This window comes from Canis aureus, chromosome 15, assembly GCF_053574225.1.
Source record: "Canis aureus isolate CA01 chromosome 15, VMU_Caureus_v.1.0, whole genome shotgun sequence".
NCBI classification, from domain to species: Eukaryota; Metazoa; Chordata; class Mammalia; order Carnivora; family Canidae; genus Canis; species Canis aureus.
Window position 1 is genome coordinate 41,894,072 of NC_135625.1, and position 26,746 is coordinate 41,920,817.

General features: G+C 39.2%; 1 protein-coding gene and 1 long non-coding RNA gene across 9 annotated transcripts in view; one reads left to right on the plus strand and one right to left on the minus strand.

Annotated features, from left to right (window-relative positions):
* The window catches only part of LOC144284594 (uncharacterized), a 33,397-nt gene extending 17,502 nt beyond the window's left edge, over positions 1 to 15,895 (plus strand). Inside the window, exons 4-5 of one of the 2 annotated variants that reach the window (XR_013353062.1) lie at positions 13,095 to 13,267; positions 14,923 to 15,895. This is a non-coding gene — a long non-coding RNA (uncharacterized LOC144284594). Of the gene's footprint in view, positions 1 to 13,094; positions 13,944 to 14,922 lie in introns of those variants that run through there. The other variant, XR_013353061.1, reaches the window with a different exon arrangement.
* Positions 1 to 26,746, minus strand: part of ZMAT4 (zinc finger matrin-type 4) — a 353,108-nt gene that overhangs the window by 23,729 nt on the left and 302,633 nt on the right. The gene's annotated exons all lie outside the window — the stretch shown is intronic.

Here is a 26,746-nt window from a genome sequence, read left to right on the forward strand (position 1 = left end):
TGGCTCTGTTTCTACTTTTTAAAAATTTTATTTGTTAGTTCTTTAGATTCCACATATAAATCAAATCACATGGGATTTGTCTTTTTCTCTTAGATGCATTTCACTTAGCAATACCCTCTAGGTCTACCTAGATTGTTACAAATAGCAAGATCTCATTCTTTTTACCTTAAAAAGGAGTCTTCAATGCCAAAATCGAACTGTTTTCACCATTGAAAATGACCAGAAATGTATGCAGTCTTTCTGAGATGTTTTCAGGGGGAGGGAGAAGGATGGGGAATTTGTTCTGTTCAGTGTATTTGGAGATGGCTACTGGACCAAAATTGATGTGTGTTATCACGCACTGAATTTAAACTAGTTGATAAGCCGATTAAAAAACAAAGCAGAGTAACAACCTCAGCCATCATGAAGCCTGATACCAGAGAGCAAGTTTACAGGGACATGAGAAATGAACTCATGGACCATGGCTTCTATGAAATGATGTAGCCAGAATTTGTTCGTTTTGTTGGATGAGGAGCTTTGTTCTAGACATTTCCACACACATGCTGCTGAACAGTCATGGTTTCAATTTTGTTCAATCTACTGCCTGAGATGTGCCATGAAGGATATCTAAGGATTTGTCACCTTTGTTCAGTTTATTACCATAAGACACAGATAAATCAAATCACACTAGATTTCCCAAATCAAGCTTCTCCAAATTTCTATTCTTCCTTTTCCTGCATTCTGTAACTCAGCAAGTAAGAACTCATGGCAGAAATGCAGTGTTTTCCCAGGTTTGTTTCTTTTTCTCCCCTACCCCATGAGCAGTCAACCACAAGTCTTATTGGCCTCCTATTTCATTCTGAAATATGTCATGTCCTCTGTACCCCTGGCCCATGTCCAAATCTTGGCGCTTGACATGACACTAAACTTTTCTCTGGCATCTTTGCAACCAGCTCTGCTTCATCATCACACTGGTGTTCTAGTGCTTCACTAGGTTTCCACCGTCTACTGGAAAAAAATGTAATACTCAAAGGTCATTTGCAATGTGACCGCTTGCTTTCTTCTCCTCCAGCCCCATCTTTTTTGTCAGTGATGCCCATAATCACTCTAAACTCTCATCTCAGAGAGTTACTTGAGGTTTCTGAAACTGCCACACTCCCCCGCGCTTCTACAGTTTGCATAGGCTCTTCCTTCTGTCTGGGAATTCATCCTTCACCCCTGGGCTTCTCCAAATTTTCCCATTCCTCTTAGTGGAAGCATGTTCCCTTAAAATATCCTTTCCTGAACTTATCCAGACCCAACCAAATGTATTTGGAGTGTTTTGAGCAGCCCCTAAGGAATAGAGAACAAAGTCTCAAGAAATTGCCCAAGCCACAATAAGTGATCAGTAAACTGCTATGCTTAAGACAGAGGGGTGCAATGTGTCTTGCTTCTGAGAATGGTGAAGGGCAGGGGAATGCTGGGGGTGGGGGGTTGGAGAAGAAAGAGGAGAAGGAAAAAATGTGGGAGAAAAGATGAAGCATGGAGAGAATGGAACCAGGAAAATGGATTTGTTCTTTGCAAGGTGCTACCTCTGTATGATGTCCTAATCTTTGAAATCCATCTAAACGAATAAAATATTTGCAAAATGTTAACTGTTAGTGGGAGTTTAGGTAGTCTGAGTGATACGGGGTCAGGTGAAGGAGAGAAGCACTCAAATTTATAGAGGAAGAAAAATGTAGAAAGACGACAAGACACTAGGAGCTAAAAACATAGGCAGGTTAGGATCCTAGCAGGTTGCTGTAAACTTTGCTGGGCAGTCTCATGCTGGTCCAAGAGGGCTGAAAGTGGAGTGGAGTTTAGCTGGCAACTCTAACATCTGGGTAGTGCAAGGTGAATTTCCACAAATCCTTCTTGGAAAAACAAGTCCCATATATTTATAACCTATTGTATAAAGAAATCATTTAAGAAAATTCAAGCTAATTCAGAGAAAAGTCTGATTTTAAGAATGTTCGAGAAGCTGTGAATATTCAAAAGTATAGAATATTTAAAATGAATGCAATCCATCACTTCTTAATACACAAAGACTAGCGAAATTGACAAGAATGATTTGTAATTAACTTACCAAAACACCTAAGAAAACAAGTCTCCTCTGTTTATATAGAATTTGCATTGTTTATATGCAAATGAATGCTACTGAAGTGCTAGAGAACAATTTATTCCCTTAAGAAGGCAAATATTCTCTCTATAATCTTGTTTACACTATCCATTTGCTTTGCAAAACATTTTTCATAAAATCACAAAATAATGAAATGTTGGAGGCAGAAGGACCTCAGGGATCATATAGGAAAGTCCATCATTTGATAGATGAAAAACTCAATGGACCCCCTGACATATCTGTATATCCCTAGCAAGTCTGAAACCTGCATCCCCAAACCCCCTTCTCTGGGGGACTCCATTCCTCCTACAATGGGGTGCTAGCCACAGCTGGGGCAGATGCAAACAGAGTAAGGGAGCTGCAAAGGGCCAGGCTTTGGGGCATTACCAGGACCCCTCAGCCTCTTAGACCTAGGTGAGAGAGCCCAGTATCCCTTTTCCATTCACTTACAGATCTGGAGGCCTGGTTAGTCCCTGTTTGTTTCTAAACCTCAGCTTCTACTTTGTCTCCTGCAGGAAATCTTTCCTGTCGATGTCCTCTTCTCTGTCTGGCCCATCCTAAGTGCTTTCCTCTACTATTTCTCTAACCACATCATGTTGCCATCTTAAGTGTATCCACTGTCCTCCCTCCAGAGAAGCCTTGGGACTCAATTTCTGTATTTTCAATGCTTACAATAAGGCCTGGCACAGAATCTATGCCTAACCTTCTCCAAATAAATACCAGAGACTAGAGAAGGAATGCATTGGCATGTTGGGAAGAAGCCTAACTCCCAGATGCTCACATTCCTCAGTTCCCTGTCCTATATCTTGGGCAAATCTACTTCTGGCTTTAATTTAGAGAAAAGAAAAACAATTAAGAATTCAAAGTATCTCTATTTTTATCTTTGTCTACTATTCTTATAGATTCAAAGGGCTTGTGATTTAAAGTTAGAAATCTTGATTTTAAACTCCAACACCCATTATTACTACTTGGGTATTTATGTACCACACTTTCAACTTTATTTAGTTTCAGCTCATCCATCTATAGAACAAAGACATCAATAGTATTTTCCACAGAAGAGTGTCATAAGAATTAAATGAGATAGTATATATTAATATGTCCAGTACCTACAAAAAAATTTAGAGATTCTTCTGTCCTTATCCTTATTTTTAATCGCTTGAAGGAAAACTTTCTGAGGTAGCTGTTATATAATAAATAATTTGGGTTTTTTTGTCCTAGGTTCTTGGGGTGAAGATAAGCCTTTGGAATTTCCCAATCATTAGGAGTGTCTTTGCTTTTTGTTTTTGTTCTTAACATATACAAAGTGACATTTGGCTTTTTTCCCTTTGTTTGTTTGCTTATTGATTAATTGATTTTTAATTGAGATATAGTAGACATACTATATTGTATTAGCTTCAGGTGTACACCATGGTGATCTGGCAGTTATGTACAATAAGAAATGCTCACCATTATAAAAATAGTTACTTTCTATCACCATACAAAGTATAGTCAATTCACCTATGATAAAGGAGGCAATAGTATTCAATGGGAAGAAAAAGTTGGAGGAATTACAATTTCAGATTTCAAGATGCATTACAAAGCTGTAGTAATCAAAACAGCATGGTAATCACACAACAATAGATACACAGATAAATGGAACATAATAGAGAGCCCAGAAATAAACTCCTACTTTTCTGGTCAATTAATCTGTGGCAAAGAAGGCAAGAATATACAATGGGAAAAAGACAGTCTCCTCAATAAATGGTGTTGGGCAACCTGGACAGCATCTGTAAGAGTAAAACTGGACCATTTTCTTACTCCACACACAAAAATAAAACCAAAATAGATTAAAGACCTAAATGTGACATCTGAAATCATAAAACTCCCAGAAGAAAACATAGGCAGCAATCTTTTTGACATCAGCCATTGAAACATTTTTCTGGCTCTGTCTCCTTGGGCAAGGCAAACAAAATCAAAACTAAACAAGACTATATCAAACTCAAAAGCTTTTGCACAGGAAGAAAGCCTTAACAAAATGATAGGGGTGCCTTTGTTATTCACTGTGGGCCCTGAGGGGCTATGCTAATGAGCTGATTCATAGGGAGTTCCTACAGAATTTCAAGATGGAGGCTGGCCATTCTGGAAAGATCTACCATGTGATTAGAGGATTGAGGCTTTGAGCCACATTATGAGCTTTTTGTAGAGGTGAGAGGGGCTGAAGATTGAGTTCAGTCATGTGGCCAATGAGTCAATCTATCATTTATCATAAGTAACAGTAAAAACTCTGCACACTGAAGTTGTCAGAGAATGAGCTCTACCATCAGATGCCAGACCTCAAATCCCAGATCTGGCACTCAGTTATCTCTGTGGCCTTTACCTCAGTTTCCTGATCCATTAGATGGGGATGATATAATAAGAGCACAGGTCTCACAGACTGCTATGAAGTTGAAATGAGTTAGTATACATGGAAGTATAATGTACCTTGTCCATATGGAACAACAAATCAATGTCTCTTACTATCACTACCAGTATTAGTATTACTCTGCTACATGGGCCCCTGCTTTAGTTAAGTAGATTATTGTGCCTTATGTAACTGGCAGAAAGAGAGACAGTGTTGAAGTGAGATATGCTTTCTGGAACCTAAAGGCAGCTCTGGTTCTGTGTTTCCAGGGAAGGTGAATAATCATGGAAAACAATGGCATGTAGCACAAAGATAGTGGGAAAGGGATGAATGCTAATATTTGATGGGTGCACAATGTTCCCTCAATGTAAGACAATTAAAATTAAATACAATTACAAATTCAGTTCCTCAGTCACATTGGCCACATTTCAAGTTCTCCATAGCCACATGTGATTAGTGGCTACTATAATGTATAGAGACAAATAATTTCCATCATCACAGGGGGTTCTATGGGATAGTGCTGCTCTAGAACCACCAAAAGTATCTGAAATCAGATATGTTTTCAAATATAAACCATAGTTCTTTTATATGTTCTTTTATGTATATTTATACATGTATATACAATTTTATTATATATGTCTGGATATATTTAATTCAAGTATAATTAACATACAGTGGTATATTACTTTCAGGTATACAATATAATGATTCAACAATTCTATGCATTACTCAGTGCTCATTATAATAAGTGTACTCTTTTTAAAAAAGATCTTTATTTATTATTTATTTATTTATTTATTTTTTATTTATTTTTAGAGACAGAAAGAGTATACACAAGTGGGGGGAGGGGCAGAAGGAGAGGAGGATGGAGAGAGAGAGAGAGAATCCCAAGCAGACTCCACACCCAGCACAGAGCCTGATGTGAGGCTCGATCTCATAAACCTTAGATCATGACCTGAGCCAAGACCAAAAGTCTGACGATTAGCCAATGAGCTACCCAGGTGCCCCTGATGAAAAGTATACTCTTAATCCCCTTCACCTGTTCATCCATCTTTTCGCCCACCTTCTTTTTGGCAACCACTGGTTTTATTCTCTATATTGTTTGTCTCTTTCTTGCTTTGTTCAATTATTTTATTTCTCAAATTCCATGTATAAGTAAAAGCATATGGCATTTGTCTTTCTCTGACTGACTCATTTCACTTATTTAGCATTATACCCTCTAGATCCACCCACATTGTTGCAAATGACAAGACTTCATTCTTCTCTGTGGCTGAGTAACATTCCATTGTGATATATATATATATATATATATATATCACATCTTTATCCATTCATCTGTGGTATTTTTATTTTTAATTTCTTCAGGAACCTCCACACTATTTTCCACAGTGGCTGCACCAATTTACATTCCTACCAAGAATGCACAAGGGTTCCTTTTGTTCTATATCCTCATCAGCATTGGCTGTGTTTGTGTTCTTGTTTCTGTGTTTTTCATTTTAGTCATTCTGACAGGTGTGAGGTGATATCTTATTGTTGTTTTGATTTGCTCTTCCCTGATGATGAGTAACGTTGAGCATCTTTTTGTGTATCTGTTGAGAATCTGGATATCTTCTTTGGAAAAATGTCTATTCATGTCTTCTGCCTATTTTTAATTGGATTGTTGAATTTTTTGAATTAATTTGAATTATTTGATGTATAAATCCTTTATATATTTTGGATATTAACCCTTTACCAGATACATCATTTGCAAATACCTTCCCACATTTAGTAGTTTGCCTTTTTGTTTAGTTGATTGCATCCTTTGCTGTGCAAAATCTTTTTATTTTGGTATAGTCCAAATAGTTTAATTTTGCATTCATTTCCCTTGCCAAAAAAGGCATTTCTAAAATAATGTTTCTATTGTTGCTATCAAAGTGGTTACTGCCTACTTTTTCTTCTGGGAATTTTATGGTTTCAGGTCTCACGTTTAGATCTTTAATCTATTTTGAGTTTATTTTTGTGTGTGGCATAAGGAAATGGTCCAATTTCATTCTTTTTCAGGTAGCTGTCCAATTTTTTCCAGTGCTGTTTGTTGAAGAGACTTTTTTCCCATTGTATATTCTTGCCTCCTTTGCTATAGATTAATTGATCATAAAAGTGAGGGCTTATTTCTGGGCTGTCTATTCTGTTATATCAATTTATGTGTCAACTCTTGTGCCAGTGTCTTACCATTTTGATTACTACAGCTTTGTAGTACATCTTGAGATCTGGGATTGTGATACCTCCAGTTTTGTTCTTTTTCAATATTGCTTTGGCTATTTGGGTCTTTTGTAGTTCTATACAAATTTTAGGATTATTTGTTCCAGTTCTGTGAAAAATGTTTGCATTTTGATAGAAATTGCATTAAATCTATAGATTGCTTTGAGTAGTACAGATATTTTAACAATATTGGTTCTCCCAATTCGCAAGCATGTAATATTTTTCCATTTGTTTATGTCCTCTTCAATTTCATTGGTGTTTTATAGTTTTTAGCATACAGGACTTTTACCTCCCTATTCCTAGGTATGTGATTCTTTGTGATGCAATTGTAAATGGGATTTTTATCTTTCTGCTACTTCATAGTGTATAGAAATGCCAAGATGTCTGTATATTGATTTTATATCCTGGGATTTTACTGAATTAATTTATCAGTTCTAGTAATTTTTGTTGGAGTTTTTAGGGCTTTCTAGATATAGAATTATGTCACCTGCAAATAGTGAAAGTTTTACTTCTTCCTTACCAATTTAGATGCCTTTTATTTCTTTTTCTTGTCCTATTGCTATGGCTAAGACTGTCAATACTATGTTGAATAAAAGTAGTGAGAGTGGACATCCTTGTCTTATTTTGATCTTAGAGGAAAAGCTCTCAGTTTTTCAGCATTGAGTAGGATATTAGCTGTGGATTTTTCATATATAGCCTTTATTAAATTGAGGTATGTTCCCTCTATCCTACTTTTTTGAGAGTTTTTATTATGAATATCTGTTGTACTTTGTCAAACACTTTTTCTGCATCTAGTAAGATGATCATATGGTTTTATGTCCTTTCTCTTATTAATGTAATCTATCATGTTGATTGATTTGCAAATATTGAACCACCCTTGTATAATTGTAAATCCCACTTGATCATGGTGAATGATTTTTTATTTTTATTTATTTATTTACTTATTTTAAAGATTTTTATTTATTTATTCATGAGAAACACAGAGAGAGAGAGAGGCAGAGACACAGAGAGAGAGAGGCAGGCTCCGTGCAGGGAGCCCGATGTGGGACTCGACTCTGGGACACCAGGGCCATGTCCTGGGCCAAAGGCAGGTGCTTAACTGCTGAACCACCCAGGCATCCTGGTGAATGATTTTTTAAAATATATTGTTGGATTTGGTTTGTTAGTATTTTGTTGAGGATTTTTGCATCTATGTTCATCAGAAATATTGGACTATAGTTTTATTTTATTTTTTTAATGTTTATCTGGTTTTGGTATCAGGGTAATGCTGGCCTCATGGAATGAATTTGGAAGCTTTCTTTCTTCTCTTCTAATTTTTGGAATAGTTTGAGAAGAATCAGTATTAACTCTTCTTTACATGTTTGGTTCAATTTACCTGTGAAGTCATCTGTTCCTGGACTTTTGTTTGTTGAGTTCTTTGATTACTTTCTCTTATTTGCAAATACCTTCCCACATACTTTCCATACTTTCTCTTATGATTCAATTTTATTGCTAGTACACAGTCTATCCAAATTTTCTATTATTCCTGATTTTGTTTTGGAAAGTTAAATGTTCCAGGAATTTATCTACTTCTTCTAGGTTGTCCAAACATTGGCATGCAATTTTTCATGCATAATATATAATCCTTTGTCTTTCTGTGGAGGTGGTTGTTATTTCTCCTTTTTTTGTTTCTGCCCTTATTTACTTGAGTCTTCTCTCTCTCTCTCTTTCTCTTTGATGAGTATGGCTAATGGTTTATCAATTTTATAGATCGTTTCAAAGAACCGGTTCCTGGTTTCACTAATCTTTTCTCTCTCTCTCTCTCTTTTTTTTTTAGACTTTATTTCACTTATTTCTGTTCTGATACGATTTTAATCTTTTCTGATTTTGTTGATACTTATTTTGTGCCCTAACGTGATTTATCCTGGAGAATATTCCATGTGCACTTCAAAAGACTATGTATTCTATTTTTAGATGGAATGTTCTGAATATATCTGTTAGATCTTTCTAGTCCAAAGTGTTATTAAAAGCCATTGTTTCTTTGTTGATTTTCTGTCTGATGATCCATTCACTGATGTTAAGTGGAGTGTTTTAACATCCCCTACTATTGTATTATTATCAATTTGTTCCTTTGTATCTGTTAACGGTTGTAGTTGGGTGCTCCTATGTTGGATGCAATTGTTGTATCTTCTTTTTGGATCATTCCCTTTATCATTATACAGTTTGCTTCTTTGTCTCTTGTTATAGTCTTTGTTTTAAAGTTGGTTTGGTCTGATATAAATATTGCTAACTCAGTTTTCTTTTTGCTTCCATTTGCATGGTAAATGTTTTTCTATCCTTTCACTTTCAATATTCATGAAATGAATCTCTTGTAGGCAGCATACAGATAAGTCTTGCTTTTTTTTTTTTAGTATATGTGCTGCTGAAGCGAGCACTACGTCTTGCTTTTTAAACCACTTAATCACCCTAAGTCTTTTGATTAAAGCATTTAGTCCATTTACATTCAAAATAATTATTGATAGGTATGTACTTACTGTCATTTTGTTACTTGTTTTATGGTTATTTTTGTAGTTCCTCTCTGTTCCCGTCTTGCTCTCTCCTTTGAGGTTTGATAGTTTTCTTTATTGATATGCTTGGATTCCTTTCTCTTTGTTTTTTGCATATCTATTACAGGTTTTTGATTTGTGTTTATCAAGCATAAGGTTGACATATAACATCCTATGCATATAGCAGTCTAAGTTAGCAGTCACTTAAGTTTAAACCCATCCTAAAGCCCTAAATTTTTACTCCCTCCTCCCATGTTTTATGAACATGATGTCATAATTTACATCTTTTAATTTTGTGAATCCCTTAACTGATTTTTATAGATATAACTGATTTTACTGCTTTTGTGTTTTAGCCTCTGTATTGTTTTTATAAGTGATTAATCTACTACTTTTATTATGCATGCATTTACCTGTGAAAACTTTTTTATCCTTTAATAATATTCTTAGTACTTTTCTTTCTACTCAAAGAATTCCCTTTACTGTTTCTTGTAAGACTAGTTTAGTGGTGATGAACTCCTTTAACTTGTGTTTGTCTAGGAAACTCTTTATCTCTCCTTCTATTCTGAACAATAGCCCTAATGGAAGGAATACTTTGGGTTGCAGGTTTTTTCCTTTCTGATTTTGAATATATTACACCATTCATTTCTGGTCTGCAAAGTTTCTGGTGAAAAATCAGCTGATAGCCTTATGGGGTTTCCCTTGTATGTAACTATTTTCTTTTTTCTTGTTGCTTTTACATTTCTTTCTCCCTTTTTTTGTCATTTTAATTTCTATGTATCTTGGCTGGACCTCCTTGGGTAGATTTTTTTTTTTGGAGGGGGTGGCGGTCTCCAAAAAAAAACCTCCTGGATCTGGACTTCTATTTCCTTCCCCAGATTAGGAAAGTTTTCAGCTTCAAACAAATTGTCTGGCCTGCTTTCCCTCTCTTCTCCTCCTGGGATCCCTATAATGTGAATGTTATTATGCTTGATGATGTTGCTGACTTCTCTTAATCTATTCTCGTTTTTATTATTATTATTTTATTTTTGCTGTTCAGCTTGGTTGCTTTCCATTATTCTGTCTTCCAGCCTGCTGATCTGTTTTTCTGTTTTCCTTAGTCTACTTGTTATTCCCTCTAGTGCATTTTTAATTTTAGCTATTGAGTTCCTCATCTCTGATTGGTTCATTTTTATATTTTCTATCTCTTTGCTGAAGGTCTCACTGAGATCATCTACTCTTTTCTCATGTCCAGTAAGTATCTTTATGACTATTAATTTGAATCCCTTATCAGACATATTGCTTATTTCCATTTCCTTTAGCTCTTTTGCTATGATTTTGTCCTACTCTTTCATTTGTGACATATTCCTTTGTCTTTTTATTTTCTCTAATTTTCTGTGTGTTTTTTTTTTTTTCTATGAATTAGAAAAGTCAACTATGTCTCCTGATCTTGGACACAGTGGCCTTATGAAGAAGAGGTCCTGTGCTCTGCAGTGCAGACTGTTCACCAGACTCAGATGATTCAGAGGTTTCTCCTATGTGTGTTTTGTGCACCCTCTGTTGTGACTGAAATGCTTTTGCCTTCTGTCCAATCGGCTGCAATTGTCTCCTTTATCTGTTGCAAGCAGGGTTTAGTCCCTGTGCCCTAAGGGACCAGTCTGCAGCTGCCTTGGGCTTGTAATTGGATCAGACCAGATGTCTGTCCTTAGTGTACCTGTTGGGGTTGCAGTGACCACAAACTACAGGTCTGGCTTTTTTTCCCTTACCCCATAAGGTTTTTGTTGGTAGGTGGGCTGGATGAGATCAGATATCTGCTCCCAACCCATTGTTGGAGTTGCAGTTAAATTGGTGTGTGTGGTTATCTTCCCCTCTACCTAGGGCAAGAATCATGTCAGAGTGCTGCTGGTCACTATTGAGGCTGCCTGCAGAATGTCAGATGCCATCTTAGAGGGACTCCCATCAAGTTGGGTGGGTTAGTTGGATCAGATCTGCAGGAGAACATGGGGGCAGGGTGTGCAATTAGCAAGTTAGGTGGCAAGTGTTCGCACACTGGTTCTGGCAGGTGTTTCGTATCTAGGCTGGAGGTTGGGGGGTGGTGAGGAGAAATGGTGCCTGCTAGCTCTTGTTCTTGGAGAAGTTTCAAAAAGATCCCGCCCCATCCAGTGCAAATTCTGAGATTAGTAAATAAATACCCTTCCCATATACCCCAGGTGCTTTTCAAACTGCTGCTTCTATGCTATATTTCCACAGGGTGGTTTGTTATCCTGGATCTTTAAGGATAGGGACTCAGTTTCCTATTGCTCTGTTGTTCTCCCATTGCTAAGCCTGCTGATTTTTGAAGTACTCAGATTTAAGCCCTACTGTTTGTAAAAACTTGCATAGTTAAGTCCCTCTGGTTCCTAATGCCAAATGTTATGGAGACTCATCTTCCCAGGGCAGGTCCCCCATATTTGGGACGCCTGGTGTGTGGTGTGCTCCTTGTCTTTCTCATGCTCTTGGTGTCCCTCTGTTCTGTGGTTGGCCTCATAGCAAGTTTGGTTCCTTACCACATCTCTGACCCTCCTAGCATTTTCAGTGTGGACTCCTCTCTATGATTAGTTGTAGAGAGTCTGTTCAGACAGTCTTTGGGTTATTTTCTGGGTTGGTTGTAGCTATGATCTAGGTGTATTCACGGGATGAACTGAATTTAGGATCCTCCTACTCTGCCATCTTCCCAGGTTCCTTGCAGAGTTTTGTTTTTTTTTAAGAGTTTTTTTTTTTAAAAAGTTCACTAATTTTCCTCAAAATGTGAGATAAAGAAAATTTAATGAGTACATTTAATAAGGAGAATGACCACCATTATACTCAAATAATGTATAGCTATCTCTCAAACATTTCAATGCCTCTAAGCTTGCGGATCAGGAAAAAAGAAATGTCCAAACTTTTGATATACTGTCTTCCTCTCCTTCAGCCCATGTCTAAATGTCCTGGGATACATGTCTTTGAGAACCTGGAGGCCAGCAATTCCAAATAATTCCTAGTATGCACAGATCAGCAATTGTAGAGGTGGAAAGCCATTCCTGAAGCCAGCCCTTAAGCAGAGAGGGGCTGAAGCCCATGAAGCATAGTAGCAGAAGCAAAGGAATGAGTTGGCAGAAGTATGTGTTGGTGGGGTACGTGGTGAGCTCACAGGAAAGGGGAGGACAGGTAACCAAAGAGATTAAAAAAAAAAAAAGAAATATTGTATGAAGCAGATTACTAGGAAGGAGGCTGAGAAGCATGGTGGGATGGGATGTGGCCAGCTTGCAGGGAGAGATGCCAGGCAGAGATAGAGAGGAGGAAAGCTAGAAGCTGATGGAAGAGGCATGGGGTCTGATGCCAAGGGGTCACAGAGGATGCTGTTACTAGGGCTTGACTGCTGATAGTAGAAGTAGGACTTCAATGATAATGTAATTTTCTTAAGAAGTTATTTCATAATTGTTATATTATTATCAAACCCTTAAAACATTATGCTATGCAACAAGTAAACTCAGAAAAAGCATTCAAGTAGGATCTGCACCTGGATTTACCATTAAATGCTACATTACATGTTTAGCTTTATCACCCCACACCCCGCCCAAACCTCAACTTCTTCATCCATTCAATGAAGAAATGGACAAGGCTACTCCTGAGGCTCTTTCACCTTCATCATGCTGAAATACGAGGGCTGGGCCAAGGTCATTGCTGTGGAGATAGACTGAGTCCTTTAAGATATTCAATTCCAAGTTCAGCAGTTTTCTGTCAGCCCATTTAAATTATCACAAACTCCAAAATGACAAATCCACAGATACAGAGAATTCTGCACTAACTTTCTTTTCCTTTCTTTTGCTTTTCCCTTCAGGCTCAGTTTATTTTCTAACCAGCATCAACTACAAACACAGTCAAACCTTTCAGGAGATGCTCAAATCCACTACTGAAAGCTGTCAGTACATTTTACAAACAAGGCTGAACTCTGTCTTATACATGTACTGATGGGCCAAGGAAGAGGATCAAGAAAGCCAGCATGTGCTCACAGTGAGTCTCTGGGAGACCATGGTCTGATGCAGCATCCTCCAGGGAACCTGGGTGTAGATCAAAACAAAACAAAGCCCACACTGCAAAAGTCATTGCAGCGTCTGTAGTAGGAAAATTCAATGATGTGGAAACAATCAGGTACATGTAGAAATATTCCTAGTGAAAATCTATCACTATCCCCACTCCAAATACCTGCACCTCATATGTTGTCCCTGTGATGCAGAGTGGGGTACACTGGGGTGAAGTCTGGAGTCTTGGTGCCACGTGACATCATCTAAATCATGTAACAGATAGAAAATGACTAACTTCTGAGCCTCAATTCTGTAATCTCTCAACTGAGGTTAGGACATCTCCTACATAGCACTTTTGTGAGGAATAAATGGGTTACCTTTGTAAATGGTAAAATTAGTGGAAAAGCTATTCAAATGTAAATCATTAGAGTTATACGACTTTACTAATCCTTAAAGTGCATTGAGATAATGTAGTGAGAATAACATATTAGCTAACTACAGCATTGTCAATGGTTTGCTTGTAAGATGAATCTGTCATTACAGATCTCTAAGCGTCCAAGGACTTGAATCTAATATACTTGAACTATTGGAAACAAGATGTTTGTCCGGCTAGGGGTGCTAAAAAATGTTGGTATAAGTAGTCAGGAACTGCAAAGGGCAATGAAGCCATGGCGTGGGGTCAGGGAAGAGAAGAGAAGGAAGATGACACAGGGAGCATCTGTATTTATTCCCAGGGTATGTGGGGGGTGGCTGTTAAAATACATTTTCCACCTCATAATTTGGTCTTGACCAGCACTAATGAACTTGGTGATCTAGCTCAGATTTTCAAGTTGTGTTGAAAATCACAACTTGAAGAGCAAGCCTCTTCTTGCTGCTTACAGTAAACTGTGAGAGTGACAGATTGAAGAAGAACTGCTATATAAATAGGAGCCAAGATTTGATGATTTTGAAAATTCTCAGCATCTCTAGATAGCAAAAGATGCTAAAATTAAGAAATGACTTCCAGGTAGTCAGGAAAATGTGGTCTAGAGATAAAGCTAAATGAGACAGCATTACCCTTGGTGAGGACTTCAAAGCGATCAAAGGATCAGACTGTTAGTGGGTCCCACCCAGGGGCTGCTAAAGAGAGTAAGGGCCCTACACACATATTGTCCCAATGGAACAACAGGGCCTCTGGGAAGTGGGAGGGCTTTGTCTCTGCCTTCTCAACGGGGCCCAAAGTTATTTTCTCCAAGAGATTTCATAGTGGGACTTTTTTTCTAGTACAACAAATCCCAGTAAGATTCCCAGAAGTCTCTCAGAGTTTTTGAGAAAAATCTATCAGTAGAAACACTGTTATTTTGGGTTAAAAGGAGTGGAGACAGTAAAAACACGAAGAGGCCAATAGACCCAAGCAAACTACTTGGGTGCAAACATATACTGGATTTCATGAAAAAGGATGACCCAGAGGGCAGACCAAGCTAAGAAGCTTCTGAAGTGGCTTCCTAAGATCCCCGTATCCCCGTATCCATGTCCTGATGCAATCCCCTCCCCTTGAGTGTGGGCTGGATCTGGTGACTTATTTCTAACAAATGGAATATGGACAGTATTATTGCACAATTAGGTTTTAGAAGACTGTGATTTCTATCTTGTTCCCCCCCACAGTCTCTTGCCTTCTTGCTTGCCAGCTCAGATTGTTGTGAGCTGCCCACACCCTGAAATGCCTCCGGCCAGTACACCCTGAGGAGCAAAGACTCTCATTCCAACAACTCACCAGGAACCAGACCCAGCCGACAACCACTTGAGTGAGATTGGAGGCAGACTCACTCTTCATACAGACTTGACTGAAGCCTTAGAAAAAAACTCAGAGCCAAAAATCCTAGTGAAACTATGACCGGATCTTGACCCATAGTCACTGAGAGATAGTAAATGTTTAAGGGACTCAGTTTAGGGATAATTTGCTAAGCAACAACGAATAAAAATGATCAGGGTTATGGATTGAATTATGCTCCCCCATTCATATGTTAAAGTTCCAACCCCCAGTACCCCAGAATGTGACCTTATTTGGATATAGTCATTACAGATATAATTAGGTTATACTTCAGTAGGTGGGTCTAATCAAATCTGACCAGTGTCTTTACATCAAAGGGAAATTTGGACACAGACATGTCTATGGGGGGAAAAGCCATATGAAGATTGGAGTTAGGCTGCCACAAGTGAAGGAACTATCAGAAGCTGGGTGAGAGGACTGGAACATCCTTTCCTAGCACCTTCAGAGGGAACATGGTTCTGCTGACACCTTGACTCCGGACTTCTAGCCTCCAGAACTATGAGAGAATAACACTCAGCTTATGGCACTTTGTTACAGCAGTCCTAGCAAACTAATACGGCCAGTAAATGGAGAAGAGGTGTTAAGTCATGTCAAGTAGAAGAGCAACCAAAGAATGATTTCCTCTGATCCCAATAGTCCTTAGAAACACTGACATACCTTCGTTAAATCTAGACAAACAAACAGATAAAAGAACAAACAAAACAATCTGTGTGCACCTAATCAAATGCCATCACCGCAGGCTCTTCTGCTCACAGCAGTTGTGGGGCCACTGCAATGAATCCCTCATGTGGGCATGCCCCTTGCCTCACAGCCTCCTTCACGCACCTCAGAAAGGTAAATGGGGTGAAGTAACTGGAGGAAAACAAACCAGAGCAAAACCTTGAGGCACAGTAAAAAAAAAGAAAGGTGGATGGATATAAGGAGAATCCACATGTATCTCACCTCCTATAAAGATTTGATCCTTAAGCAAATAAGTAGTTTAGAGAGGATTTAATTCTTTTGTGTAAATTAATTTACAGCATGAGTTGACCCATTTGAAGAAGCACAGGGTGAATCACTTCAACAAGAAAAAAATCAGCTTCTAATATACCTCTTACATAAGTTTGGGCTCTATGGAGAAGCGCAGGCCAGCCAGGTTCTGAATGCAAATGAGATGTCTCCTAGGGGTCAAGATCTAGCAATTCTCAAACTTGATACATATTCACTGTCAATTAATAAACAAAAAGAAATTGATTATGGAAAATTCAGGGCTGAAAAATAGACATTGTGATTAAAATTCATGCTGACTGCTCTTCTCCAGGGCTGGCAAGTCCTGATGGGGAAAAAAAAAAATCCTTTTTTGTTGACTTTGTTAATACTTGAGAAGAAAGACAGAAGAAATGAATTACATTCCAGTGGTCCACAGAGGCAAGCACTGATTCCTGAGGCAGCATAATGATCTGCTTCCAGCCCCTGACCTGTCCTCCCTGATGACTGACAGAGAGGGCAGGGAGGAGGGAGCCAGGGCTCTCCAGGACAATGTGTAAGCGTAGGTGCCAGGAATGACTCTGCTCCTAACGGCCTGCTAGAGAAATGTAGGTTATGTGTGGCACATAAAGCTGCACTGAAATATGGTTTAACACTGTTTCTGCCCAATTCTCTGAACAGACTCAGACACATCCTGCCACCAGGGGTTAGTATGAGTAGCGTATAATTTTTAAAAACGTCTCATACACACACCAAACAAACACGGAAAGAATATGGAAATGCAATCATGATTAGGAGTGACATTTCTCAAGGTGCACCATTTGCAATATTTTGATTAACTCTCATTTCTGAACATCAAAGCGGCTTCTGTTAATAAACAGCGAACTCCAATTAGACATCTGTGAGCGTGATCTAAAAGGAACCCTTGGCTGACACGTGCGAGTCACCAATTTTTCCACAGTCTGAGCGCCAGCGATCAGCCTGGGTGTGGGGAACCAGGTTTCTGGTGAGGTTATGAGGCATTGGGCACCTATCTCCTGTGAGCATGCTGATCCCTCACTTTCTCCTTGTTGTCATTTCTTTCCTTTCTTGGCATTTCACACAGGCCCCTCACAGTCTGACTCCCTAACCCAGAATTCAGAGTCTAGAGAACAGCCATTCTCTGAAGGGAAGCCACCCCCTGATCCTATGAAAAGTATCTAGTCGAAAATTTGAAAAGGAAGGAAATTATACTGTGGCAAAAAGAATGTGGATCTTAGAACCAGACAGACCTTGGTTTGCTTTTAAGCCTCATGGGTGACTAATGACATGATCTGGGAAAATTATTTTGTTTTTTTCAGCTAGGTCACTCCATCTATGAATGGGAATCATGAGCATTTGCCCCTTTAGAGTCAGGCCTTGTTGAAATGTGATGAGGACACAACAGGAAATCAAAGTGGCAAAACTCCATGCCTTATAGTCCAGTATGGAGAGACTCCTGATGGATGAAAATAATAAAATTATACAGCATATTGGAAGGTGATAAAGACTATGAAGAAAAACAAAGCAGGGCAGAGGATGTGGATGATGTGGGAACACGAGTTGCAGTTTTGAATCCAAGGAGATTGCCATTTGCATGTGCTAGGAACTTGCCAGGTGACAGGTGGTTGTTGGGGGGGAAAGGGATCAGCAGGTATGAAGACTCTGAGGCTGGAGTGCTGCTGAGGGCTCTAGGAGAAGCAAAGGGGTCAGTGTGGCTGGAGCAGAGGGAAGGAGGATGAGAAGCTAGAGGAAGGCAAAGGGATAGCTAAAGGTGGGAGGGTTTGAATGTGTGCCAGGTCCTGTAGTTCAAGGTATAGGCTTGGATTCTTATGGTGAACAAATGGAAAACCATTAGCATGTTTTGAACCAAGAAGTGGCCTGATCACTAAGGATGCAGTGAACTAAAAGAAGATGAAGATCAAGAAGAAGATGAAGAGGGGAAGGGGGGAGAGATAGGGGATGAGGAGGAAGAAGAGGAAAGGGGAAGGGAAAAAGAAATGCAATAAAGTACTGAGCACACCTAAGGACTTAAAACCCTCCTCACATTCTCCTGAGAATCACACTCATCTTTCTTTCTCTCTCCCCTTGCCCCAAGATTGTGTGATTTATGCATACAATTTTGGTTGGCAATTTTTCTGCGGTCTGAAGTAATGGCATGAAACTTAAATAATAGGAAGGAAGTCTAGAAGCAAAGCATATTGTTTTGTTAGAGATTCTGATGATTTCTGTGGGTGATTTTTGCCTTTCTGGGGCAAAGACAAGGATGGGGTTGAGAAAGTACTTTGTCCATTTGGTAAGAAATTAATTCTGCAATCTCATGATCTCATAGTCATTACATTAATCTGCATCTGTTTTTCTTTTTACTAACTTCTGCTAAGGGGACAAAGGTCAAAAGAGAGACAGGGATTCAAGAGAAGCAAGCTCATCCCCTTACAAGATTCGAGGCAGTGGGCCAACTCTGCTGGGTCATTAAAATGTCTCCTGAGGGAGAAATGAATGGGTGAAACAGTGCTGAGAGACCTCAAGTGCCACATTGTCTCAAGACTTTTTCGCTCCCAAGCCAGTATCTTTCCACATAGCCCTTTAGTCTTTAGCTGAGGGAATGGCTCCATGTTCCAGTCGAAGCCAGAACTCTGGGAATCAAAGACCCCTCACCCATAAGTGGTGATCGAGTGTTGTCCGTTCCACTGGTCAAGTACCTCCCTGAGCCTCTGCACTTCTAGTGTTGCTGTGATCGCTCAGGACATCAGTTCTTCTACCTACCCCCTCGTTTCTTGCCACATCTTCTGAACCATCCACCGATTTACTAAAACCTTGATTAGGTCCCTTCCCTATTCAAAATTCTCCAATGTCTCCTCATTGCCCAAAGCCCTTAGATTTACACATTATACCGTGATCTGGCTACTGAACCTCTCCAGCATTCTTTCTTAATACCTGCCTTCTTGCTTCCTCCTTTCCTCAGCCAAAATGCACCTTATACTCCAGCCATTTTGAGCTGGTTGTTCTCTTAAAATGCACCAAACTGCTTTAAGCAAATCCTTTATTTAATCTGGCCTATTTGCCTGGAGTGCCAATTCCACAGTGACCACATGCCTCCCAGACCTGCAGTTACAGGCAGCAGAGTGGACCAACAGTCTCCACTGCTGAGCTCTGACAGTTCCCCCTTGCCCTCCCCTCTACCCCATGGCTCTGCCCAGACCTTGACAGAGGGCAGCCCAGATGTTAAAGCAGATCCTTTCCTGGAAGGCAGGCAGTTCTTCTGAGACCAACTTTAGTCAGTCTTCCAAGGACCATTCAGTGGTTTAGGATACTTCCACCCAACTTTCCTTCCCTCTTTCCCTTACTCAGGGCCAGCCATGTGGTCTGACAGCTTTCCCAGTTTCTCCTGCACCACATTACACTTTGTCTCTCAGATCTTTGCCTTAATGATGTGCTTGCACATTTCATCCTCTTTTAGCAGCTGCTTCTCAGAGGACCCATCCAAGGCTCCTGCAGTGACCATCTGGTGAAAGCCTCCTCTTAATCTGACATGTTTCTCCTCCATCTTATGACTCCTAGGTAAAATGACACATCATAAGTTATAACCGTATATTACTTATTGTAACTAATAAAAGCACTATTAATGTTAGACATGTAAATATTCAAACATCTCCCCTGTATCCTATCTGAAATACCACCACATCTCCTATCACATTGCATTTGCTCATGATAGTGATGGTGTCTTACACAACATGGCTGAGCACTGTGGCTGGCTCACGACCAAAACGGTTCATCAGTAACTAGAAAAGTGCTTAGCACATAGTACATGCTCAATAAGCACATGTTGAGGGTATGAATGAATGATGACTAAATGAGAGAATGCACAAATGAATGGCACACAAGCCTGGGGGAGGGGTAGTAACCAAAGGCCATAGAAAATCACAAGGGAGAAAATGAAAATGTTTCCTTTCCTTGAAGAAGTAATGATGAATGAGCAAATTCTAACAGATAATGATTGTTAAAAAAGATATCAAATTGTCCTACTGATATTTTAAGTAAAAGGATAATTACAAATCAAGTATTTGAAATATTGTAATTGCATGTTGGCCTGTGTTAGTAGTTGGGTTGTCATTGGTTGTTACATGGTAGAAGATGCACTGGGATTGGATATAGCCTGAATGTTCAAGAAAGGTGGGCAATTTGCTGTGGGGAGCACACAACCTTATCTCTGAAGGAGAAAGATATAAATGTGCAGAAGAGATCTGAGAGAAAGTCACCACTCCTATTCTAAACTGTGTTGTCAAGACCAAGGTACTCTTCATGGAACAAGGTAGTCCTCTAGCTTCCCCATACCAGTCAGTTTTTCAATTAGGGAGTTACTATATTTTAAGAAATATTAATTAATCCCTGATGCATCTGCATTTATAATTTCTCATTTAAGAAATGAAAGCTAATAAAGTTTAAAAACTTGGATTCAGGGGTGCCTGGGTGGCTCAGTGATTGAACATCTGCCTTTGGCTCAGGGTATGATCCCAGGGTCCTGGGATCAAGTTCCACACTGGGCTCCCCACAGGGAGACTGCTTTCTCCCTCTGCCAGTGTCCCTACCTCTCTCTGTGTGTCTTTCATGAATAAATAAATAAAATCTTTAAAAAGATTAAAAAAATAAATAAAAATAAAAACTTGGATTCAGATCCCGGGTTTCCCTTTTGCTACCTATGTGACTTTGACCAGGGACATAACCTCCCAGAGCATTAATCTCCTATAAAAGGAGAATACTAGTAAAACTTCCCAGTGTTTTTGAGGGTTGAATGACATAATAAATGTGTGCACCATAAAACCAGTGTGTGACACACAACTGCTGCTCAGTAAATGCTGGCTAAATTGACAGCCAGAGTATGGTGGCAACTAATGCATTTTAAACATCTGAGATGAATTTACAACTTGGTATTTCTCCAAAATTGAAATCTTCTTGGAAAGGTTTATCATAATAACCCTCTCCTACTCCTGTGAACCCACTCATTCTTTCGGGCTATATTCCCATCTCCAGTTCTGAGGAGGGCTCCTCTTTTGCAGGGTCTGAGAAATTTCTCCAGTATGGTTCCCACTCTTTAGGTCACCTGGCCCCCAGTCAAGCTGCTGCTGCTACTGCCACTTTTTAGAGAGTTTAGTCCCCATCAGTCTTACAGTCCAGCCCTCCTTGAATACATGCACTTGTAAAACTTGCTTTCTCTGTCTTGTTCTTACTCAGCACCACCCCCATCCCTGTTCCTACTTTTAAATTCTCATGTCTGCTCCCTAGTCCACTTACTAACACCTGTCTCCTGGAAAGGACCAGATAAACTATTTACATTAGAGATCTTTCAACAAATTGAACTAATATTTATATCAGATAAGTCTCCTCATGCTAAATGTATCACCAACCAGCACAGGTGGCCACACACTTTGCTGATGTCCAAGGGGAGCCCAGATGATCACTCCTTGACTTTAACTATAGAGAAGCATGGTGACTATAAAATATGTCCACAAACTCTTTTGCAGTCTTCCTTTCAAGAGAAGAGGCCTAATTTCCACCTCAAGTCCCATTGAGTACGGCTGGACCTGACTGGTTTCTAGAAAAAAAGTATAGTTAATGGCATATGACTTTAGAGACTTGGTTGTACATGATATTGTGTCTCCCACCTCACTCTTCTTGGATTTCTCACTCTGGAAGAATTTAGCTGCCATCTCATGAGGAGAAAGCCCCATGGTGAGGAACACAGGCCTCTTGCCAATAGCCACGTGAGTATGCCATCTTGAAAGCATACTTTTCAGCTTCAATCATGCCTGTGGATGACTGCAGCCCCAGGCTATGTCTTGGTATTTTTCCTGATTCACAGAATCAATGAGATAGCAAATATTTGTCATTTAAGCTACTTGGCTTTGGGGAAATTTCTTACACAATAGTAGGTATTAATACAGAGGAAACCTGAACATTCTGCTGTTTTGGAGTTATAAGTAATAGGTGGTACACTGTGCTTCAAGGTAGCTGCTAAATCTCTTGTGTCATCACAGAAAAACAGGGCCTGAAAATGCTAAAAAGTTCTAAAGCCATGGTCGACTTTCATCCTAAGGTAAGAATGTCTATCAGGTAGTTTTAAGGACCAAAATAATGGCACCTTACATTCATACAGCATTTCATGCCTGGTGTCATTTGATCCACACAATAATCCCATTGGGAAAGTAGGAAAATTATTATTCCGCATTTTGTAGATGACTTAAAGTGAACTGCTTAAAGTTTCATAGAACAGAAGTGATATGGATGGCATGAGAATTCAGGACCCCTGAATTTCAATCTAACATAATTTCTTCTATATTACACTCTTGGCATGAATCCATTCCTACGCCAATGACTGCAGTAGTTAATACAGGAAAGAAAAGAAAGAAATACGTACCGATTATTCATTCTATGCCAAGAAGTACACCAGGTATTTCACATACTTTATTTCATTTAATCATTATATCCAATGGCACAGCTCTTGTTAACAACAGTTTTCAGATGAGGACACTTGAAAATGAGGGAAATTAACAAGAGCATAGCCAATGGTCATTTCTGCCCTTCGAGGGTGTAGGTATTACAGGTGTCACATATATCAAAGCCACTACTGTTCCATCTTAGTATTTCTGTCCCTAAATTCCTCATAGTTACAACCTGACATGATAAAAGGCGGGATCATCCCTAAGTAATTTTGTCACTTCAAGGTGTTTATATTTGGGTAAAAGGCAAGGAGAGAGCATACTTCAGCGATGACTGCAACCAAACCACCAACTTTTGCTTCTGCCTTGCACAATTACAAACCCACCACTGTCTTTTAAAACAATTGGAAATTCACTAAACAAACTAATCTAGATTTTGGAACTACATCAGTGAGAACACTAGACATAAATTTCTGCCTTCACAGAGCTCACTTGAAAGTATGAAACAATCATAAATACACCACAATATTCGGGAAAGGTCACTCTGCCTCATGCCACTCCCTCATCTACCCCAGGGGAGTTATCAATAGCATTTGCCAGGGGAAAAAAACAGCATTTGCCAATCTTTTTATTGGTTCTTCATCAACCACTTCTCAAATACTTCTTAGTCACCATCTCTGATATCCCCTGCAGCCTTCAAGATCAACAGTGACAACAATAGCAGAGTTAACATGAGAGTTTGCCTTGGCAGAGCACCATGGCTTTATGGTAACCTTATTGGATTCTCATAATGCCAGGAGATGTGCATGGTGTCCCCATTCTACAGATTAAGAAACCGAGTTCCAGAGAGGTTAAGATATTTTACAGACACCATATAATTAGTGAGTTATTTGACAACTAGTACCTGTCAGAGCCTGTGTTCTCTACTAGAAGGTATACAGCCTCTCCTCCAGATGGTCGGTCCTTCCTCACTGATAAGATTAAACTCCTGCAGGTGAAATTCCCCCTGCCTCCTTCTCTCCAATGAATAATGTACCTATGATCCCTCTGTTCTTCCTCCAGTCTTAGAGTGCGTGTTCTTCTACCGGAGAGCAGAATCTTATCTTTCAAGCCTTGAGCTCTCTGCTCCTATCTTCTCTAGGTTCTCTTACATTCTATGCAAAGTTAAGTCATCCGGTGAATATTCCCTCCTCTTCCCTTCCTCATCTCTCACTCACCCTTCAACATGCCAGTCTATCTTCTCTCCTGACTGCTCCACATGCTACCTTCACTAAGATTTTCGAAACAGTGCACTTCCAGACTTACGCAGATAGCACTTGGCCTGTATCTTACTGGATTTCTCTCCTGTTTTGACTGCCCATTATTCCTTCCTTCTTTAAAATCTGTCCAGTGTTGAGATGCTAGCCACATGATTCCCCTACTTTTATAACTATTCCTTTTTAAAAAAATTTTTTCAACTATTTCTTTTTGATCTCCTTCATATAATTTCTTTCACCCACACTTAAATTTTGCCATTTTCCAAGGTTTCATCCTTGCTTGCCTCTCTTTTATTCCATATCCTCTTTTTATTCAATAGCACCTTTGCTCATCGTTTGAACAAGCACCTCTATAAGGATTCATAAATTTCTATTTTCACTCCTAACTGATTTTGTAACTCCCTCCCATCTAAACTCTTATATCTGATTTTTATTGGAAAATCTTTTTATAATGCTGCACAGACATCTCAAACTTAACATGAATAAAAGTGAACTCATGATTTTCCTCTCTCTCTCAACTCCGCGTTTCCTCCTTTATTCAACTGATGCCACCAGTCCATGCAGCTTGAGTCTGAAGTCCAGATCATTGTACAGAGCCCACCTCACACATCATTCACTCACTGCATAGTGCGATTCATGTCTTAGATGACTCCCTTAGCCCTTCTTCCACCCAGGGCTGCAACTACCTTCCCAGTTCAGAAGCTCAGCACCTATTGTTGTCTCTGTTTCTAGGCTTTTACAATCTGCTGCCAGAGTGATATTTTTAAAGTCCTTCAATGTGACTCCATTACCTATAGGATAAGTATTGTCTGTCTCTCTCCTCCTCATTCTCTTTAATGACACAGAGGACCACGTATTGTAGCTCCTATCTCCTGCTAATGTCTCAGGCTTATTTCTCTCTCTCTCTTCACTGCAGACTCTTTTCTAAAGGTATAAATCAGCCTTTTCTAATGGTAGTGTCACACCTTAGACCAACATCCTTAGCTTTCTGTACATCAACTTATTAAAAACTCACGTCAAACTCCACCTCTTCCAGGGAAGTCTGCTAACACACTGAGCCAGTTGCCCCTCTTGTGCTTCCATAATACTCCCTGCCTTCCCTGACATGGAATTTCCAATTTTAAATTAAAATGATCTGCTTCTGACTGTCTTTAATACTAGAATACAGTTCAGGCTTCCTGTGTGTTGGTCTCTTCTAGGCACTAGAGATATAGCAGGGAACAAGATACAGAAAATCCTTGCTCCTCTGCAACTTTTGTTCTAACACTTTTGAAAGTGTTAAGTGGATAGATGGCTGGATGAATATATATATATATATATTCATATATATATATGAGGGCTCTCTCTCTCTCTCTCTCTCTCTATATATATATATATATAGAGAGAGAGAGAGAGGTGATAGATGATAGATGATAGATGAGGGGAAGAAGAAAGAAAGAAAGAAAGAAAGAAAGAAAGAAAGAAAGAAAGAAAGAAAGAAAGAAAGAAAGAAAGAAAGAAAGAAAAGAATGAAAGAAAGAAAGAAAGAAGAAAAAGAAAGAAAAGAAAAGAAAAAAGAAAAGAAAAGAAAGAAAAGAAAAGAAAAGAAAAGAAAAGAAAAGAAAAGAAAAGAAAAGAAAAGAAAAGAAAGAAAAGAAAAGAAAAGAATGGAATGAATGCTAGGTACAGAGTTAAAATAGAGTGATGTGACCGAGAACACCTAGGAGACATTTACGCTTACAGTTGGTTGACAAGAAGGAGCAGTCATGTGGTGGTTTGTAGAAAACACATCAGGAAGAGGTTCCAGCTAGTGTAGGAAACATAAAGTTAAGACAGACAAAAGTTTGCTGTTTGAGAGTCAGAATGAAGGCTGGTCAGCATTCCCAGAGCACAGTGGGCAAGGGGAGGTCGATCTGACCTAGCACAGATTGGTGGATAGAGATCAGATCACACTGGGCTGTGTGAGCCAGCAGGAGGATTGGATTCTCTTCTGAGTTCAATGGGAAAGAAACCTTCAGTGGATTTGCAGTGGAGAAGAATAAAATCTGATTGCATCTGTAAAAGGCCACTTTTGCTGCTGTGTGAGGAATGGTATATAGAAAGGCAAATGTGCCTACAGTGTGAGTTAGGAGGCTGATGCAGGGAGTCCAAAAAAGATGGAGACTGGAGGCTTGGATAAGGATGCCAACAGCAGAGATGGAGGAATGAGAAATGCAGAGGTAGCATCACAGGACTGGCTGATAGATTGGACATGGAAATGAGGGGAAGGAAAGGCATCAAGGTTAGCTTGCAGACTTTCACTTTGGGTAACTGGATAAATGGTAGCACTGTTTAGAGATGTGGGGAGCCTAGGGAAGAAGGAGGTACAAGGAAGGAAATCAAGTGTTCTCTTTTTAATCATGTTAAGTTTGAGATGCCCGACTATAGAATCTGGAGTTTGAAGGAAAGGTGAGGGCTGGATTTGATGGTATGTATCAAGTGGATTAGATCTCTTCTGGAAAGTATGCTAATAGAAAACAATACAGCACCAAGGAAGGATCCCCTAAGCTCCTCTGTGACCAACATTTGTACCCTACCTGTTCACAAAGTGATGAAACTATTTTCTTTAGAATAATCTTTCATAATCCTGTCAAACTTCGCACTAAAATGTTGAAAGTAAAATAGACAATTTCACAAAGGGAAATTGGATATTTTATGGTAACTTGTTGTCCTGAACAAATTATATAAATAATAATACTTGCAACCACAGATGCACAGATGGTCCATTTCCCATGAAAACTCTGCAATAAATCCTTGAGCCGTAGCACTAGCAGAATTTTTGTTTTGCTCATCAATGAGAAAACAAATCATTGTATCTCTCCCTTCAAATTAATCTCAGTATGCAGATAAAACCAAGTATTCTCCAGGTGATACTTTAATTTTTTAGTATTCTGGGTATAATTCATTCCCAGGTGGATATCAATTATCTGACACATATGATCTAGAATATTTTCATTAAAGAC